The sequence below is a fragment of the Nicotiana sylvestris genome, chromosome 6, assembly GCF_000393655.2.
Source record: "Nicotiana sylvestris chromosome 6, ASM39365v2, whole genome shotgun sequence".
Lineage (NCBI taxonomy): Eukaryota > Viridiplantae > Streptophyta > Magnoliopsida > Solanales > Solanaceae > Nicotiana > Nicotiana sylvestris.
The window spans coordinates 172,194,084-172,209,213 of NC_091062.1; the positions used below are offsets into that span (position 1 = coordinate 172,194,084).

Below are 15,130 nucleotides of genomic sequence, written 5' to 3' on the forward strand. Positions count from 1 at the left end.
TTCATTATCCAGGCGGGCTCCTGATTGCTAAAATTAAATTGTATGTCTCTATTCTCCAGGCGGACTCCTGATTACCAAAATTAAATTGTATGTCTCTATTCTTCAGGCGGACTCCTGATTGCTAAAATTAAATTGTATGTCTCTATTCTTCAGGCGGACTCCTGATTACTAAAATTAAATTGTATGTCTCTATTCTTCAGGCGGACTCCTGATTACTATACGAACAAAGAGATTGAAGGGAAGCTAAAAACTTGAATTATATCACCTACGTTCTTCAGGCGGGCCCCTGACTGCTTAAAAATATGAATGATATGTCTCTATTTTCCAAGCGGACTCCTGACTTTCGGGTATATGAATTACGTCCTATTATCCAGGAAGGTCCTGACAACTTGTACTTATTCTAATCATGCCAGCTTTGCAATCAAATTCCATTCCCCTTATGCACTTCAAGACTATCTCGTATTTAATCAAACCGCACTTTGCGATCAAACCTGATTACTGCTTGTTTTCCTTCTTGGAGAATTCCTTTTCAACGGCTAACTTTCTGCCTTTGTTATAATTAAAGAAAATTTCGTCAGTTTAAAATGGTGGTTAGTTGATGGCCTTCTTGCTGAAAAATCCTTCCACTGGCTTGCTTTGTGTTGACTGCCTTCCACGCCCTGTCCCTGAACCGCTTGACTTTCTAACCAACTTTAAAATTTCCCAACATCCGGCGACCTAAATGTTTTACACCCATGCTGTTATTTCATTTTTGGACCTTTTGTTTAAGCTTTTGCCTTTCCCCCGACATTCCCCAATCATTTCACCGATGAAACTTCCGTTAATTCCCCGTGTTCCACTTGACATAAAGTTGTTTTTGACATAATTTGACCACGTTGTGTTTTGCAATTCTAGAAACCGGTAGTGAGCTTTGAAGTCCTTTATGCTTGCTTTGACCGAAACTAGCACTGGAATATCTCAGCTAGATAAAACCCTCAATAGAAAATGTAATGCGACGATTTTTGAGTTAAGGATAAGAAGAATCCAAAACCAGATGACTATTTCAAAAAGAGAAGGAAAAGAAACTTATCTGAGCGAGACAGCTGGTACCAATGGTTATGACATGCATTTCGAATTTATCGGCCCAATCTGTCCAAGTAACCGGCTTTAAATCGCCATACTTTGTTTCCCAAAACTTCCGAACTTGTTTGGATTACCCAGATCTTAACTTTGCTTCACTACGGTGCCTCGAAACATTTTCCACCCACATACCTTTTGCCATTCAAACGTTTTCCGACTCACTTTCGCCTCAAGGTGCCCGCGAGGGTTTCCACCAATAAGGCCCTCTCATTTATTTTCTCTCATCTCCCGTCGCCTTACGGTGCCCGTGAAGGTTTTCACCAATAAGACTCTCTCATTTTACTTTCGCTTTTTCTTGCTTGAACCAGAGTGTCGCCACTGATACGAATTACCGTCACCTGCTCGTCCTGGCATTTCTTAGAAATTGATCAAAAGGTCTTTCTTTCGACCGTAATGTAGGCTTTTGGATTGGGTTAGAAAGAAAGGTATAAAAGGCTCAAAACAATTCGAATGGGTTCAAATTACAACTTTTGGAATCCAACTTTCATAACAATCACAACTTCTGCCCCAGTTTCTTGCTTGGGGATTTTTGGATTTCTATTTGGTATGACTGAACCTCAGAGTAAGGCTGCCTACGTGCCCTTTCGGGATCAAGTCAAACGTAGTTCATTATATTTAGCCCTTGTTGTTGTGATTTTCTTTCTTTTCTTTTTCTTCTTCTCTCTTTCTTTTCTTTCTTTTCTTTTTCTTTTCTTCTTTTCTTTTTGTTTTCTTTTTCTTCTTCTCTTTTTTTTTTCTTTCCTTTATGTTCGGCACCTGTGTTCCCTGATAGTGCTGTTGATTCCGAAAGAGGGGTATGAAAAATAAGTAAGGCTCGAAGGGGATAACAAGGGATAAGGGTGTTTGGATAGCAGGATAAAATGCCTTCATCATTTCAATCTTTAAGATATACCAGATACAAATAGATACATTCAGAAAATAAAGAAATCATACATAGTATCTCTTAACCGCATCGGAATTGATGGCCATTTCTATACATTTTCCTTCCACATCTGTCAAATACAATGCTCCATTAGACAACACTCTGGTTATTACAAACGGTCCCTGCCAGTTAGGAGCAAACTTTCCTTTCGCTTCAGCCCAATGAGGCAAAATCCTCCTTAGGACTAATTACCCGACTTCGAATTTCCTTGGACGCACTTTCTTGTTGTATGCTCTTGCCATTCTTCGTTGGTATAATTGGCCATGACACACTGATGCCAATCTCTTCTCGTCGATCAAACCCAACTGCTCAAGATGGCTTTTCACCCATTCATCATCATCAATCTCAACCTCGGCAATGATTCGCAGGGATGGGATTTCCACTTCTGCGGGTATTACTGCCTCGGTACCATATACCAGTGAGTAAGGAGTCGCCCCTACTGAGGTACGAACGGTGGTGCGATATCCTAACAATGCAAAAGGCAATTTCTCGTGCCACTGTCTAGATCCTTCAACCATCTTCCGGAGTATTTTCTTTATATTCTTATTGGCTGCTTCGACCGCACCATTTGCCTTGGGACGGTACGGAGTAGAATGCCTGTGAGTAATCTTAAATTTCTCACATGTCTCCTTCATCAAATGACTATTAAGATTAGCCCCATTATCTGTGATGATTACCTTTGGAATCCCAAACCGACAGATGATATTTTAATGCACGAAATCGACTACAGCTTTCTTAGTCACAGACTTGAATGTCATAGCTTCCACCCACTTGGTAAAATAATCTATATCTACCAAAATAAACCTGTGCCCATTTGATGCTGCTGGATCAATTGGCCCAATAACATTCATACCCCACGCAACAAAAGTCCATGGTGAGGACATCGTATGTAATTCTGATGGTGGAGAATGAATCAAGTCTCCATGTACTTGGCATTGATGACACTTACGCACAAAATTGATACAGTCCCGCTCCATCGTGAGCCAATAATAACCCGCTCGGAGAATCTTTTTTGCTAGAACATACCCACTCATATGCGGTCCACAAACTCCGGAATGTACCTCAGTCATGATAGTTGTGGCCTATCTTGCATCTATACATCTCAACAACCCGAGATCTGGAGTTCTTTTGTACAGCACTCCTCCACTAAGGAAAAACCCACTTTCCAATCGCCGAATCATTCTTTTCTGATCACCAGTGGCCTGTATCGGATATACTCCTATTTTAATGTACTCTTTGATATCATGGAACCATGGCTCTCCATCAATTTCCTCTTCTATCATATTACAGTAAGCATGTTGATCACGGACTTGAATCTGCAATGGATCAACATAAGCCTTATCTGGATGGTGTAACATTGACGCCAAAGTCGCCAAAGCGTCAGCAATCTCATTATGAATCCTTGGAATGTGCCTGAATTCTATGGCCTGAAAACGCTGGCAAAGCTCATGCAGACACTGCCGATACGGTATAAGCTTTAAATCCCGCGTTTCCCATTCTCCTTGAATCTGGTGTACCAGTAAGTCCGAGTCACCCATGACCAAGATTTCCCGTACACCCATATCCACAACTAATCTCAATCCCAATATACATGCCTCATATTCTGCCATGTTGTTTGTACAGTAGAAACGAAGCCGAGCCGTAACAGGGTAATGCTGACCTGTTTCCGAAATTAGTACTGCTCCTATTCCCACGCCTTTCATATTTGCAGCCCCATCAAAGAAAAGTTTCCATCCCGACTTCTCTGCTTGTTCCAATTCATCAATGTGCATCACCTCTTCATCAGGGAAATAGGTTTTCAAAGGCTCATAATCTTCATCGACGGGGTTCTCAGCCAAATGATCGGCTAATGCCTGTGCTTTCATGGCAGTCCGTGTCACATATATAATGTCAAATTCTGTAAGCAAGATCTGCCACTTTGCAAGCCTTCCTGTGGGCATGGGTTTCTGAAAAATATACTTCAACGGGTCCAAGCGAGATATAAGGTAAGTAGTGTAAGATGACAAATAATGTTTCAACTTCTGTGCCACCCAAGTTAGGGCGCAACATGTCCTTTCCAGATGAGTATAATTAACCTCGTAAGATGTGAACTTCTTCCTGAGATAATAGATAGCCTGCTCCTTTCTGCCCGTAACATCGTGCTGCCCCAGTACACAGCCAAATGAACCGTCCACAACTGTCAGATATAAAATCAAAGGCCTCACTGGTTCTGGCGGAACCAACATGGGTGGGTTTGACAAATACCCCTTTATCTTATCAAAAGCCTCTTGACATTCATCAGTCCAATTGACCGCGACATCTTTCTTCAACAACTTGAAAATTGGTTCACATGTCGCCGTGAGCTGAGCAATAAACCTGCTGATATAGTTCAATCTTCCCAACAAACTCATCACCTCGGTTTTGTTTCTTGGAGGTGGCAACTCCTGAATAGCTTTGATCTTTGACGGGTCTAATTCAATACCCCGCCGGCTGACTATAAACCCCAACAACTTCCCGGATGGCACCCCGAAAGCACACTTTGCAGGATTGAGCTTCAGATTGTACCTGCGAAGCCTTTGAAAGAACTTTCTCAAATGTCTGACATGGTCGGATTGCTGTCTAGACTTCACGATCACATCATCCACGTATACCTCGATTTCCTTATGTATCATATCATGGAAGATGGTTGTCATGGCCCTCATATAAGTTGCCCCAGCATTTTTCAAACCAAACGGCATGACCCGATAACAATATGTTCCCCACGGCGTGATGAATGCCGTCTTTTCTGCATCCTTCTTGTCCATTAGAATCTGATGATAACCCGCATAACAATCCACAAAAGAACCAATATTATGTTTGGCACAATTGTCGATCAGTATATGGATGTTGGGCAATGGGAAATTATCTTTTGGGCTTGCCTTGTTAAGGTCTCGATAATCGACGCACACCCTGGTTTTACCATCTTTCTTCGGCACAGGCACGACATTAGCTAACCAAGTGGGGTACCGTGTAACCTGAATGACCTTTGCCTCAAACTGCTTGGTAATCTCTTCTTTGATCTTCACACTTATGTCCGTTTTGAACTTTCTCAACTTTTGCTTGATAGGAAGGAGTGTCAGATCAGTGGGTAATTTATGAACCACCAAATCGGTGCTTAGACCTGGCATATCATCATACGACCATGCAAAAATATCTTTGTACTCATGCAATACTTTAATTATCTCCTCCTTGAGTTATGGCTCCAGATGCACACTTACTTTAGTTTCTCGCACATTGTCTTGGTCCCCTAGATTAACCGCTTCTGTGTCATTTAGGTTAGGTTTGGGTTTTTCTTCAAAATGACTTAATTCTTTACTAATTTCCTCATAAGCTTCATCAACGTTACAATCCACCCCATCATCACACTCGATCTCTTGTATTACCTTTCTGAGCTAGATTGGCTTTTAAAACTGGGCCGAAGGTTCCTCATACATGTCATATCATTGATATCAGCATAAAAAGGACTGTATAAAGAAAGAAAAGAGAAGAAAATGGAAAGAAAATTAGGGACGGAGAAAATTGCATTTCATTAAATGTCAAGACAACAAAGTTTTAACTCATCTAAACGGACGGAACATGGCAATTGGATTACAAACCCTGGAATAATCCAGGTGACAAAAAGGAAAATAAAACCCACTACCACGACTCCCTCCGAACTGGAAGAGGAGTAGCTTCCCAATTGTTGATGTTAGCATGTGGTCCGATGTACTGTATGTCTGCTCTGCTTGACCCTTCCCCGGCCTCAACCATGTTTATTTCAGCAAATACTTTCTCAAACACATTATCCAAATTCCCCTCTGCCCCAATTAACGAACCTGCATATTTGCCAATGACTGTTTCTTGATACCCGGCCTGACGAAGGACCTGGACAATCGAGGAATTGGTTTAGGAAGAACCCAAGCTTTCTTCTTCAATTTACGGGCCCTTCTGACATCTGCCGCTGTTGGTTTGAACCCTAACCCGAAGGTGTCCAGATTTTTGGGCAAAGACACAGGTCGAGTAATGCCCTGAAGTTCAACCCCCAAACCTTTCCCGGGCACGAACCCGTTATTCAGCATTTCTGACACTACCATGACGGTCGCAGCTGGCACCCTGGGACATGGCATGCTTTTACCCTCGGGCACTCTGCTCACCGGAACCGTGTCGAGGATCTGATACACCCATGGCCCCTTATCATCTTCGGTCTCTATAAAGGGTACAATGGCATCATTCATGGCGCATGTGGGATCTTCCCCATGTAACACAATTTCTTGTCTGTCCCACTCGAATTTGATCATTTGGTGCAGTGTGGAGGGCACGGCTTTTGCCGCATGAATCCACGGTCGACCCAACAAAAGATTATAGGATACTGCAGCATCCAACACCTGAAATTCCATCGTGAACTCGACTGGGCCAATAGTCAATTCGAGTACAATATCCCCTACTGTGTTTGTTCCCCCTCCATCGAACCCTCGAACACAAATGCTATTTTTGCGGATTCTATCCTCATCAATCTTTAACTTGTTCAATGTGGATAACGTGCAAATATTAGCGCTCGACCCGTTATCGATTAGTGCCCGAGTAACCATTGAACCTTCACATTTGACCGTCAAATAGAGAGCCTTGTTGTGTTCTGTGCCTTCCATAGGCAATTCATCATCAGAAAATGCTACCCTGTTCACTTAAAAGATCTTGTTGGCAATTGTCTCTAGATGGTTCACTGAAATTTTTTCGGGCACATGAGCCTTATTCAATATCTTCATTAAAGCTCGACAATGCTCATCAGAGTGAATCAGTAACGACAACAACGAGATTTGAGCCGATGTTTTTCTCAGTTGTTCAACAATGGAATAATCTTGTACTTTCATCTTTTTCAAAAACTCTTCTGTCTCTTCTTCCGTCACAGCTTTCTTGACTGGAACTGGATTTCCTTTAGCGCCCTTAGCCTTTCTTAACTTTTCGGGAGCGAAACAACGTCCCGACTGGGTTAGTCCTTGTGCTTCACAACTCTCTTCCTCAATTTCCTTTCCTTTGTATGTCACCACTACCTTGTCATATCTCCACGGTACGGCTTTGCTGTCAACCATGGGTAATTGGACTACCGGTTTTATGATAACCGGTTCTATATAAGCTCCTTTCACCACCACCACGGGTGCAGATGATAACCCTGGTACCATTAACTTGACTGGTTCAGGATTTTTTGCAATCGCAAATGGTCCTTTTCCCATTACCACCACTGGCTTGTCTTTTATTGCTTTTAACTGAACCACTGGCCTTGCACTCACTGTCTCTTCGTTGGCCTCCGTAGAACGAATCACCATAACCACCTGCGACGGTTTCTTAAGCTCTGCCCCTTATGTATCAGTTCGATCATGTTGGCCTCGTAATGTGCTGGTAACGGATTTTGATTGATGTTCGGGGCTTCTAGAGCCTGTACTTCAATACGACGATTATCAATGAGCTCTTGTATCGTGTTTTTCAACTTCCAGCATTTTTCAGTATCATGCCCCGGCATCCCTGAGCAATACTCGCAGCTAACAGAGTGGTCCAGGTTTCTGGGAAGAGGATTTGGTTTTTTGGATTCAACTGGGGTTAGCATTCCCAACTGTTTCAATCTGTGGAAGAGAGTAGTGTAAGATTCTCCCAGCGGAGTAAATGTTTTTCTGTTTGGGGCCTTCTCACTTCTAAAAGCTTGGTTCGGGCGGAAGTTGGTTCCTGGTCTGTTAGCCTTGGGAGGTGGATAGGTGTTTTATGGGTGTGGCTGTGTATTTTGGGGACTTAGTGTACGCCATTGCAAGTGCACTGGGGGTTAAGTGTAGGTCTGGGCGTGGTGGATAGAAAAGTGTGGTTCTGGTGGTGGATAATAGTGTTGCGGCGGGCCATATGGGGTTTATTGATAGTTTGGGTGGTGGGGTCTGGGTTGGTTGTAGTAGAGTGGAGGGTTATTGGGCCTGGACCAAGCACTAGCTTCAACTGCAGCAACTTCTTCTTTCTTCTTCTTCCCAAGCACACCACCAGTACCGCTTTGGATGGCCTGGGTGGTTGCTTTCAACGCTGAGTAGCTCAATATCATGTTAGATTTCAATCCTTCTTCAATCATGGCTCCCATCTTTACCACTTCATTAAAAGACTTTCCGACAGATGTTACTAGATGACCAAAATAGGTAGGTTCCAATGTTTGCAAGAGGTAATCTACCATCTCGCTCTCCCTCATGGGAGGATCAACCCTTGCAGCTTGTTCCCTCCATCGGAAACCAAACTCTCTAAAACTTTCCCTAGGTTTCTTCTCCAGTTTCAACAATGACAGACGATCGGGGACTATCTCGAGGTTATATTGAAAATGGCCAATGAATGCTTGTGCCAAATCATCCCATGTATACCATCGGCTGGGGTCTTGCCTCGTGTACCATTCTAGCGCTGACCCGCTCAGGATTTGACCGAAATATGCTATCAACAATTCATCCTTTCCCCTGACACCTCTCATTTTGCTACAGAAACCACGCAAATGGGCTACTGGGTCACCGTGCCCCTCATATAAGTCAAACTTCGGCATCTTAAATCCCACAGGAAACTGGACATCAGGAAAAGGGCACAAATCTTTGTATGCGACGCTAACTTGGTTACCTAAACCATGCATGTTCCTGAAGGATTGCTCCAGGCTTTTGACTTTACGAATCACTTCCTCTTGTTCTACATTCTTGACCGGTTTCTCAACTTCTCCCGGGATTTCAAAATGAGGAGAATAGGTATATGGCTCAGGTGCTTTGAAAGTGGGTTTGGGAGGGTAATATTGGGTGTCGTAAGCTTGGAATAGCGGCTCACTGGATGATCTATGTAGTGGAGCTGGGGGAGGTGCCACAAAGACGGGAACCATGGGTGGTGGAGGGTTCTGTTTAGAGGGTGGAGATGGGGGAGCGTATGACGTGGTACCATAACCCTGGGCCTGATAAGGGAAAGCTGAAGATGTGTGGGGAGTGGTAGGCTCCTGAGCTTGAGCCAGGGGTGGGATGTAAGATGGGTTAGCAGGATATAGTGGTGCCAGATGTCCCTGCGACCATGCCTGATGCATTTCAGCCATTTGTGCTTTTAATTTCCTCATCTCTTCTTTCATAGCACCCACATAGGTTACCTCAACCTCATTCGAAGGGTCTACAATGCTGATTTCCGAATCCTGCCCTGTCATTTTTACTTGATCTTTCGACCGGGTGTTGTACGGGTGAGTTGCCAGAATTGCCAATCAACTAACCACCTGCCTGGACTCACACATTTAGACAACCACTTTGTTAGCGATTAAGTTTTATCAGATTTTAATAACCGCATGTTGGCATGAATGCACTTATACAGTTATTCATTATGCATTTGCTCTATTGCATGCGCCATCCCGGCATTTCGTTCCTTGTTTCTTTTTACCATTCTTTCATCTTATCCCTCTCTGTGCTTTTCTTTCTCTTTCTATTTTTCCGCTCTTTTCTTTCTTTCTCTCTTTCTCGATTTTCCTTCTATTTTCCTTTTCTTCCTTTTATTTTCTTACGATTATGGTCGAATCCTATGGAGATTGCCTACGTATCGTGACCCCGCACGAATCAGACCAAGCGTAGTTCGTGCAGATAAATGTAAAAATATGGGTGGAAATAAAATGCTCAACTTTCATTAATAAACAGACTCTTACAAACTCGACATCTTTTGTTTTGGAAAGAAACTAACAAACGCAATCTGAAAGCAAACAAAAACTCTAAGCTGCAAACATACTCAATCCGGACGTACAAAAGACTGACTCGACATGGTAGACACTCAAAGACACGGACTATGCATATTCTAGTGCTTCAAACTTAGGTATCCGCGGGGCGTCGTTCGGCCTCGCCGCGGGTCTAGGATCCAAATCCCTTTCAAGCTGCTCTAACTCATTCATGGTTCGCTTCACATAGATCATCACTGCTGAGATAAAAGTAGTACGGGTCATGTCTTCACAAACCCGGCATCTCCTGACAATAGCATGAGCAATGGCTCTAATCCTGTCTTTTGTTTGCTTCTTTTCTATGAGCAAGCGTCTTATCTGATCGCTGCACGTCTTTAAAGCTCGGGAGTCTTGCAAGTGCTGGTCTTGCAGCTGTTGCACTTCTGCCTCCATTTGGGCTAACAAGTTGTAACAATGTCCGCTCTCAGTTTCGAAGTCTCTAGCCTGCCTAACCGCTCTACCTTCAAGGGCAACTACTTTTCTCTTTAAATTGGCAACAATTTTCTCATGGTCCCTCTTCAACTGATTCAAGTATTGGCGACGCTCTTCGGTACTTGTCTCCCACTGTGCTTTGATTTCTGCCATGACATTTCAAATTTTTCTAACTCATCCCGCCCTTCTCTGACTTCGCTTCCCAATCTTTTTACCAATTGTTCATCGGATCGGCTTCTCGGTTGCTTATCGATGGTTATCTTCAACAGTCGGATTTGGGTCCTAAGTGCTTCATTTTCTCGAGCCAGTCTATTCTTTTCTCCTTGATCCGCGACAACTTGTATACTGTTCTCGAATTTCAGACTCTCAACTTGCTGCTTTAGTTTACCAATCTCGACTCGATAGCTTTCTTCCTTTGCTAACCAGTCCCACTGCTCTTGGGATGACTTGGCGAAATCTTAGAGGTGAGGCCTTTTAGCCGGCCTCCCACATGCCACGTCACCTTTGAACCACTCGTGATACCCTGGGGCAACTTCCCCTTTGACCCTATCTGACACGCAAGTGTTTGCCATCAAATGTTGACACTCGCTCCAAATTTGGCGAACTTCTTCCTCGGGGAATTGACCGTCAGGACTGATTTCGACCACTTGGGTACTCAAATCTTCATCTCTCGGTACTACTTGATATCTACCGAGTTGCCTCAGAACCCGATATGGCGCATAGGGCTGGATGCTTTTGAGTCCCATCAACAGAAAATGCGGGCGGGCTGCCGGCATATATATGACCTTTACGACTGGTAACCATCCAAACACCCACTGTATCTGGTCAGCGTTGAGGTTCCTAAATAGTAATGCCCAGGCCACGACTCCTTCAGGTAGACTATCCCCTTTGATTCTTGTGTAAAATTCACCTATATAAGTTTTCTCAACCGAACCGTAACTCAATAACTGAGAGCGAGGGCACAAATGCTCAGTCATCCACATCTGTAACAACAAATTACATCCTTCAAAGAATTTTCCCCCAGCTTTGCACGCAGTGAGAGCTCTGAAGATATCAGCCACAATCATAGGTGCTAAAGTACTTTTCCCCATGGTTTGCAAAGTACCGATGATGCCTGCTACTTTCAGATGAATATTACCATCTTTCCTTGGGAATATTACGAGGCCCAAAAAAGCTATCATAAACGCCACTCGCCTGTGTTCCTCCCATTTTTGTCGGCTATTTCTGTTGCAAAGCTTAAAGTCTGGATTATTGAACCCGCCCACATAGCCATATCTATCATACATGAAGCGAAAATTGCAGAAACCCTTTGCAAAATCTGGATGGTGAACTGTTCGGGGAATTTTCAAGGAATCCAAGAATCGGTGTATGGTAATGGCCCTAGGAGCAATCAAGTATTTGAATCGCAATGGAGCTTGATCACTTCCAATGTACCCGCTATTTCTTCCAATGTTGGGATGAGTTCAAAGTCTGAAAAGTGAAATACATTATGTGCCGAATCCCAATGGGCGACCAATGCCCTGATAATATCCCCCCGAGGCTGAATGTTTAATAAATCCGGAAGGTCTTTCAAATATTTTCTCACTTCGTCTTGCCCCTCTTTGCCTAAATCATTCCACCATAATTGCAGCTCAAAAGGGATTTTGGTCATTATTGAAAAGGGCTCATTCACCATCGTGCTCATCCTGCACATTTATTAAAGCGTTTTTTAAGCAAAAGAAAACTCTTGTTTGACTCAAAAACAACTGTCTATATTTGCAACTCAAAAATTACCTAGGTGTTTTCAAGCGGAGAACTTGCCTTTCAAACATGGCCCTACTTAGCTCCCTTTTTTTTTATTTCAACATAAAAATAAAAACACATGACCAAAGGTGGCTATTTACGTAAGGTCAGCCTTCCGGCGCCCCGTTTGAGAACATTTTGCTAATTTTGACAAAAACGGCATTATCTGGTTTATTCATGACAAACTTAAAATTTTGATACGTTCTGGTTATTTTTTTCAAAAAGGGAAAGTTGGACCCGACGAGGGTTGCCTACGTATCTCACGCCCTATAAGAATCAAACCAGACGTAGTTCGGGCAAATTAACCGAACTATTTTAAACGTGACTCTTTTCCATCTTTGTTTTTAGCATAAGCGAATAACAACTATTAAAAACAAAACATTTTTTTTTCAACAACTAAAACAATTTATTTCCTAGTTTAAAAAAACGGACTCTCATTTTTATTATTTCTCAACAAAATAATGAAACAACTGATGCTTTCCCAAAATAAAGACTCTTTTTCTATAAATAATTCCCTTTTTTTCGAAAATTTCGGCAGAGTTTCGCCAGTAATTGGTTATTGATTTCTTATTTCTAAAATAATCAATTAACTCTCCAACTGCTATTTATTTCATTCTCTCCCTTGTTTTTCCAATTTTCCAACACCCGAGATTCAGAAACCGACCAACATGCAGGTTCGGGGCAAATGAATGCACAGCACAAGAGAATGCATCAGGATGGTCTTTTCATTTCAGGTTGCTAGTCCTAGACGGACCCAACCCCTGTGTTGAGTCCCCTAAGTCAAATGCAACGTGATGCAAATAAGCGTTCCTACTAGGGATCCGGCATGAAGTCATGTTATTCTATGTTCAAAACCTGTGTCAGTATTCTAGACTGTGTACCCGAGCGAACAACTCGAGTCGAGGAGGGGGCAACTTACCAGGAACCAAAAGGCCATCCGGCTTCGTAACTTATCCGGCCTCTTTCTTATTTCAAGGTATGACACTAACAGAATAGGGAGTCTCAACCAGTAAGCACATCCCCGGAGGTGAAGAGAGAAGGGTGTCGGCACAGTTTATATACAGTTCAGATAATATCCAAGCGGTAACATTTAACACATTTAGCACAAAACATGTAGGAAAATCAGATACAATCAAATACAACAATTTATCTAAGCTCGAATTCTGAACCCTGAACCAGAGATTCTGGGTTCGTTCCCCAGCAGAGTCGCCAGAGCTATCACACCTCCTTTTTCTACCTACACCCCACAAAGGGTATAAAGGAGTTTTTCCAATTAAAGGACAATCGGGACGGGATTTAATTATTATGATTTTAGAGTCGCCACTTGGGAGATTAATGGTGTCCCAAGTCACCGGTTGAATCCCGAACCCGGGAAAAATATGACTCTGTTAACAGTCCGCGAACCAGAAATCCGAGTAAGGAATTCTGTTAACCCGGGAGAAGGTGTTAGGCATTCCCGGGTTCCGTGGTTCTAGCACGGTCGCTTAATTGTCATATTTGATTTTATCTAATTTCAATACATGCTAGCTTATGTGCCTTTTATTTAATTTTGAACCGCTTTTATTATAATAATTTATTTTTTTTGAAAAAAAAAATTGCGACGTCGTGAAAACGCATTTCGAACCACGTCGCAATCAATGCACCCGTGGTTATCAACACATTTCGACTTCGTCGAGATTTGGATTTGAGTCGCATTGATGCGCACCCCAGTTTAAGATGGTTATTTAATTAAAATCGCGCCTAAACATTCTAACGTAATATTATTTTGCGGAAAAGCCGTGAAGTTCGCTAAATGGCCCTCCCAAATTCTAATCATTTTTAATAACCATTTATTGAGGGCCCCACATTTATTTATTTGTGCGGTGAGGCTCGTCTCAATTTGTGAACCTTTTTTGTATCATTATTTATTTTTAGGAATTACGACGTCATGAAAACACGTTTCAAACCACGTCACAATCAATGCACCCGTGATTGTCCACGCATTTTGACTTCGTCGAGATTTGGATTTGGGTCGCATCAATACGCACCCGAGTTTAAGAAGGTACTTTAAGTAAGTCGTGCTTAAAGGTTCTAACGTATTGTTATTTTGGGGAAGGTGGTGAAATTCACTAAACAACCTTTCCAAATCTAAATTTTTATTGATTAAAGCCAACACTTTGTCGAATTGGAATTTGAACACCCAGGAAGAAATTCTAAACGAGTGGGCTCTGAGCCCCTAAGTCCCAAAGTCTTGCCATTGCACATGCTGCAGGCACAGGCCTTTAGAACGCTAGGCGTTAGGTATAAGACAGGCCCAAAATTTTAATTAACAGTCGTACAACCCAGGGATCGAATCCTTGGGCACCCTTTGATTAAACTAATTTCTCAAGCCTTGATGCAACTAGGCCCTAGTTCGATTTATCATCTAACCCAAATCTGGGCTGCCCGCTAGTACGCCTGGTCCAAAAATGGCCCAGTATGAAGCTGTTGGTTGTACAATTCATATTAGTCCAAAATTAAAAGCAGTCATGTGTACTGAACTCAAAATCAATTACCACTTTGCAATTTTAACTTCAGCAGACAGTGGAACTTAAACAAACTGAAAACTACAATTTCATAAACATGAAGTGCACAGTCTAAACAGTCCACAGCCATGACTACATACATGAATTTAAATACCAAGTGCTCACTTACTAATTAAAATGATCAAACTCATGCTTGACAGTTCATCAGTCTCGATTATACAAATCAGTTATTGGCTCTAATCAACACCAACTAAATCAATTATTAACAGTCAGACAATTTAAACAAACTAAACTATGAAAAGGCAATCAACAGACAATGTTTCCAAAGGCAACAAAATTCCAGTAGCATTCTCATTTTCTCCACTTCAACTAGGAGTTACGTAGATGCCAGTCAAGGAAATGTACCTGGGAAGTGAAATGGAAATAGGGAAAAGGAGAGGAATCAGCTACTTTCAACAGCAGCAGCAATAAACCCAGCAATGTTATACCACAGAAATACAGGCAGATTGCTTTGAAACACCAGAAATATAAGCAGACTCCCACAGATCAGTTTAACATACTTCAAAACATACCCCTGACCCTCACAGCTGCACCTAAGCACCTTTGGAGTAAGGCTAAACCCAAAACCCAAAAATTGAA

The 15,130-nt window shown here is 42.4% G+C and overlaps 1 pseudogene; it reads right to left on the minus strand.

Annotated features, from left to right (window-relative positions):
* Positions 1–15,130, minus strand: part of LOC138871690 (mitogen-activated protein kinase kinase kinase 20-like) — a 53,693-nt pseudogene that overhangs the window by 20,760 nt on the left and 17,803 nt on the right.